Source organism: Vicia villosa, linkage group LG4, assembly GCF_029867415.1.
Source record: "Vicia villosa cultivar HV-30 ecotype Madison, WI linkage group LG4, Vvil1.0, whole genome shotgun sequence".
Lineage (NCBI taxonomy): Eukaryota > Viridiplantae > Streptophyta > Magnoliopsida > Fabales > Fabaceae > Vicia > Vicia villosa.
Window position 1 is genome coordinate 119,339,214 of NC_081183.1, and position 6,990 is coordinate 119,346,203.

Here is a 6,990-nt window from a genome sequence, read left to right on the forward strand (position 1 = left end):
AAGCATCTTTGAGAAAAACTCAACAATAGTTTCATCATCATTCATCTGCAAATACTCATATTGTTTCCTCAAAGATTTCAGTTTCACTTTCTTTAATTTCTCATCTCCACCATACAACTTATTGAGAGTGTCCCATGCCTACTTGGTCGTTTCTTGCTCGTTAATCTTCTTAAAGATATTCAAATCCACTCAATGATGGATTAAGAACAAGCAGATCCCATCTTTCTAGCTCATTTCACGATAAACACCTTTTTGCGCCTCAATATCATTTGCCTCTAGTGCCAAAAAGCCATCATTCACGATTTCAAGCACAACTTGGAATCTGAACATTACTTTCATTTGCGCATATCATCTATCATAATTTTCTCCCTTAAAAACTAGTAGATTGATTGGGAATTAATTGGAGGTAGTGCTTCCATTCGCAATGTTTAGAGATTGAGAACCGAAACCATTGCTCTTGATTCCAATTTGTTGAGTGACATGTGTCTCAAATTATTTGACAAATGATAATAAAGGAGAGAGTTTCTCATAAACCTCTTAAAACAACAAAGTATGGTTAGAGATTATACTGAATTCTAAACATTAAAATACATTACAAATAAAAAATGAAAACAATCTCGAAAAACTTTTAACATATATTTCAAATAATAAAATACAAATCAAAATATCAATACATTCATCATACAAATAATATTCTAAATTATCAAAACCAAATAGTGATAAGTAAGAAAGTCTAAAATATGATTTGTAATTTTTTAAATAAAATATGAGTATTTATGCAATCTTTGATATAAATGGAGTTGATTCGAGATGAATAGCAGTGTCCTTTTTACCGATCATGTCATCATCTTTTGAAATCACATGAAAATGCAAATTATCAAACTCAAGATGGATTCAAAAGAGTATTCGTTTATACGCATTGATCCCGCCTAGTAATTCATAATTTGTGCTGAGAGGTATAGGCACTGGCCAAACATTGTTTCCACCTAGGAATCGAACAAGGTATTCCCCAGATTGCGTCCTTAGCAGGAACTCCTTTACCACTGGAGCCCAAGTCCTTGGTTTAATTTAAATACATATTATATAAATATATTGTTCACTTAACCATTAATTAAATATTTTAAAATGTGAAGCAAATCTGAGTCATTAATTTAAATCTAATGGTTATTATTAAAAGTTCTCAATTCTTATTATATCTAAAGTTCTCATTTGATACGTCATATATATATATATATATATATATATATATATATATATATATATATATATATATATATATATATATATATATATATATATATATATATATATATATATATATATATATATATATATATATATATATATATATATATATATGACTTATTTCTCTATCTTCCATCATTTATTTTAATAATGGAGGAGAGTAAAAAAGATTGACACATAATCTCTACGATTTATTTTAAAATCTAATAGTTCATATTTATTTTTATTTCTCACATAAAAATGTCATTCTTGTTGAGAACCAAAGGCTCATGACACCATTGTTAGAGGCAAGCAACTCGAGGGGGTCAACGAGGGAGCATTGTGTAAGACTCACACTTGAGGGGGAGTGTTGAGAATCAAGTGTGAGTGTGGATAATAGTCTCACATTGAAAATGTGTGTGGTGACTTGAGCATATATAAGTGGGAAAATCCACTCACCTATCACCTTAAGGTTTTAGGTGGAGAAGTAGTGTCTCTTCCACAAAGGTGTATTGCTCATTATAAGCTTTAATTGTACATGCTTTTTACTTTGAAAATATTTTCATTATTAGTAACACCAATTATGAACGTAATAAGATTTCACGTGACTTCTAAAAAAAAGTTAAATGAGAGAAAAAACAAAAATGAAATATGTTTTCTCACGTTAAACAGTTCTAAAAGATCGCCATCCAAGTCTATATGAAAAGATCCCAATCCTAGTCTCACCCTTCATATGACCATTATTTATGACTATAACTATCTTTATTGTGTTATCATTGTCATAGACTCCAAGAGAAATTTGCAGTATTCTCATTGCCAGTTTGACTTAGAAGGGTTCTATATGCTTCGTTACAATACTAACAAAAGTCTATTTAACACATTTCTTTTTAATTAATTGTAATAAAGATAAGTTTTATTTACTTGATTAAGATAGAATTGAAATAGAATTTGTTTAATTAGTTTCAAGTTTGTCAGATTAAGTTTTTATCTTGATGAACTCCCTCCCTCCGTTTTAATTAGTTTAAGTTTTTTTCTCACACAAATCAACTATTAAAAACATGAATGCAAACACTATCAATAATATCATCCATTTAAATTTTTACACTTATAAAAGTATAAAAGATTAAAATAGTAAAAATATAGTCTTCCCATTAATTCATTTTACTTCATATTTAATATTTTTTTAACTTTTACTTTTTCAATCACTCTCATTTTTTTCATTCACCATCTTATTCTTCTCTCTCTTTTCACTTTATTATTTTATCTTTTCTATTTAATTATTTTATCTTCTCCTAATTATATTTAATGTATTAAAATGTTTAATAGTAATATATAATTATTATATTAAATATTTATTGGTGTATGAATGCATACAATATTGACATTTAATTTTGTTTTTACAATAATTTTAATTAATTTTATTTACTTATTTATTATTAAAAATATTAATTAATTTATTTTTAATGTTTAATAAAATTCAAAACTTATTTTAAGAAATTAGATAATACTTAATAGCCATACACAAAATTAACTTTTCATCTAATAGATCACTATTAAAAAAGTATCTATTTTATTTTAATTAATAACTTTTATTATTTGAGATACAAATTCTTATTTTCACATGTCAACATTTTTTTATATATATCATTATAAAAATATTTATTTTATTTTAATTAACAATTATATTTATTTAAGACGCAAAATTCTTATTTGTAAATGCCAAAAAAATTCTTTTTTTTTCTTACGGGTCAATATTAGCAAAATATTTATTTTATTTTAATTAATAATTATATTTATTTGAGATACAAAATTCTTATTTTTTTTCTTACGGGTCAATATTAGCAAAATATTTATTTTATTTTAATTAATAATTATATTTATTAATAAATATCTTTATTTGAGACACAAAATCTTTATGTTTAAGTGTCAAAATTTCTCTTTTTCTCACGGGACACCAGTAAAATATCTATTTTATTTTAATTAACAAATGTTTTATTTGAGACACAAAATATTATTTTTAAATGTCAAATTTTTTTCCATCTCTCTATTTCACGAGCCCTTTTTCTTCTTCTGTTTGTATGATTATTTAACACAATTGTGTTTATATTATCATTATTCATTTTATAATTAAAAACTCATTTCAGATTTAATGTATATCTAAATAAAATTTATATCGTATTAAATAAATTTACCCGTGCAAACGCACGAATATTTTGCTAATTAAAGAATACAATAATATTGTAATGAGACATTACTCTTTTATTAAATTAATTTTATTAATGTGTCGAAATTAGTGTATATAATAATTAAAAAATAATCAAAAAATGATAATCATTCTTACATTGAAAATTGAAAAGTGAAAATAACATTTATTTTAAAACAAATTTTATTTATAAAAACCACAATCATTTTGAAACTGGGGTAACAGATTTTCTCTTAGGGCCAAGCTCTATATAAAGAGAGCATGTAATTATTTTACACTTACATTGAATATTTGAGATTTTTGTGTTTTCATTATGGTATCAATCGTCATATGTTTAATTTTCTTATGTTCATCCACTCAGTAATAGAAAAACTTCAATGGTACTAATTGTTATCTTATGTAGTTGATCCCTTAACGTTGTTGAATTTAACGTTTCTTCTGTGCTTGAATTCACTAGTTCTTGACATGAATTACAAGATCATATTCAAAACTCACAAAATATTGTTACACAATTCTCCAATTCAAATTCATCTAACAACAACGCCTTTTGTCACAAGCTATCAATTAAGATTCATGATAGCAATTTTTCAATGAAATTAACATGTTGAAGGTGTAATTCTCACAAACAAGAAACATAAGTTGTAAATCCATAAATTTTACCCAAATTCAAGAACGAATTTGATCGTTAAGTTAGAATATGAAATTGTATGTCTCTGATAAATTAAGTGGGAGACCTCTATATGATTTTGTTGCATGTCTCTTAAGTGTTACATTATTTTTAGTCTTATATCATTGAGTTTCATCTTCAGTTGTGCATATTCAAGGATTAAGTTTTATATCCGTACATTTTTAGCATGCATAATTCAAATTGTTTGTGTTTGAGTATGCACAATATATTTTCAGTCAATTGGTCGAGTTTTTGAAACAAGAATCATATTTGATATTGATTCAAGTCATGTCACAAGTAGAATCTCAAAATATCTAAGAGCTCTAGATGATGAGATTTTGGATGTGTGATTCGAATCACACAATCCTATGACTCGAATCAAATTGAACAGGGGAAAACATGAATTGGTGTGAGACTGTGAGTTGAATCACAACTTACCCATGATTCAAATTATGCACTATATGAGTCAAATCACAATTTATACATGAGTCGAATCATGAAACTTCTGCCAGCCACTGCCAAGTTTGAGTTGAACCATGGTTTATTCATGACTCAAATCACACCTTGCATGATTCGAGTCACAACATATGCTTGATTTAAATCATAGAAAAATGGGCTTCTTTTAAGTGTAGATCTTGTTTCACATTATTTTATCACTTCGCTCAAATTACTAAGTGTTCATGACTCGAATCAAACATGATTTTTCTTTCACTCATTTTTGTGCTTCATCTCCAACACATATAAATCACTTTCTTTCTCAAAATCATTCATAATGTTAGAAGACATACTCTTCCATTGATGATTTAAAAACTCGCAAACCACATTTTCTTCCATTTTCAAAAGAGTTTTGAATCATTCTTGAACACTTGCAAATGATTTTTTCATCTTCTATCCCATATTTTTTGCATTGTTGTATGGATTTGAATCTTATATTTGAAGATTTCGTGATTGATTGAGGAGATTCGTTTTGGATTTAACATTTCTTTGAAAATTTGGTCAACATTTTAGAGGCTTGCGAGAGAGTGTGGTGTTGTGACTGATTTTGGCAATCCCAAAGAAAAAGAAGGAGGCTTTTCTCTCTAGGTTGACCATGGTAGTATTGTCTTGAAGGCTATAGACATGGTAGGAGTTCTTTTCAATCTTCAGATAGACCAACGCTCAATATACCGACAGAATTGTGTGAAATCATTGTAGACAGAGACTTAGGAGCATGTTGTTTGGGTTGGAAGATTCAAGAAGTAAATTCTTCTAAAGATTATCCATAGAGTTCAGTTTGTGGAGCTGTGTACAAGTCAAAGATTCAGAAGGAAGAAATTTTATTTTCATCATTTATTTTGGACTAGTGATTGTATAAAATATTGTAACTTTGTTACAAAATCATATTGGAAGATCAACAAATTTTCAATGGGCAACCATTACAGAATGAACTAAGCACAAATCGGGGAAGAACGTTCCAAACCACTATAACTCTTGGTGTACTTTCTCTCTCATTTAATTTCGTAGTTGATCACATAATTAGGTTGTTTTTATTGCTTTCTAGAATTGCATGCTTGCAAGATTTTTTATTGGTTGTGATATGTTGCATAAGCCGTTGGTTTTGTTAGAATTAGTAATTCAACTTTTTCTTAGTGTTGATTAAGCTGAAAATTGTGGTTATAGAATCTTATTCTTTTTTCGAATTGTGCAATAACATTTCTCGTGTAATTGCTCAATTTCAATATAATTAGTTTCTTCATTTTGGTGTAATTTAATAGTCCAACTTGATTGTGTTGTGAGCTGGTTAAGTATATTTGTGTAACTTCTAATCGACAAGCATAATCCATTTTAAGCTAAATTTGCTTCTGCCACACAAAATATAATTTGTTTTGAAACTCTAATGAAAATATTTTTAAACAAACTTTGTAACTCAAAAGGTCTATTCATCCCCTCTAGACCGTTTATTGTCTGTATTCCCACCCAATAAAATTGTCTATGCTGACTATGAATCTTGGATTATGCAGAAAGCCTTGTTCATCTAGTTGCTTTCCATAATCTGCTTTCCATAATCTATGAGCTATTGCTTCCTAGGATTTTTGCATACGAACATGCTAACGACGTTCGAGACAAAGTCCACAAACACTATAACGCTCTTACGAAAACATGAGTCAACTCCATTTTGAACTCAAATCAACAAAGAAAGAAAATTATTTAGTTTCACAATATGTCCTTAGAATCAAGCCTATTTTCAAATCTCTTCTTGTAATTTATGATCTTGTCACAAAGGAAAACCAAATTTATGCAATCTTAGAAGGCCTTCTAGATGAATATAGTCCCTTCATAATGCAAATATATGGGAAATTGGATTCTCTTACTCCATATGATGTTGAAGTACTTTTGTATGTACATGAAGTAGAATTTGACAAATTTCTAGAGGTGAAGAACAGAAATACTACATCTTTCTGGCATGATCCTTGATTGGAGGGAGGATTCTTGAGAGATAAATTTAAAAGGTTGTGTAAGCCTTCTTTAGCTATAAAGTTGTTAGTGGTTGATATGTGTTGATGAGGGTGGAAGGTGAATGAGGGGTATTAGAGGTGAGACGTCGTCTATTAGCTTGAGAGGAGAACTTCTAGATTGTTGTACTTTGTGGATTAGTATTATTTTGCGGAAAAATAATATATATATATATATATATATATATATATATATATATATATATATTATGCCACATATGTTTATTAATTACTTACTCATGACATGAAGGTTGATTCAAGAGTTCCTGTTAATTTCGCTTGGAACATTTTTTTCTCAATTAAAAGTGTCCTTGTTTGTATTGAGGCTCTTCCACAACTAACTTTAAACAAAAGACAATTTGAAACGACTCAAGATCCTAAATAATGACTCTTTCTTTGATTTT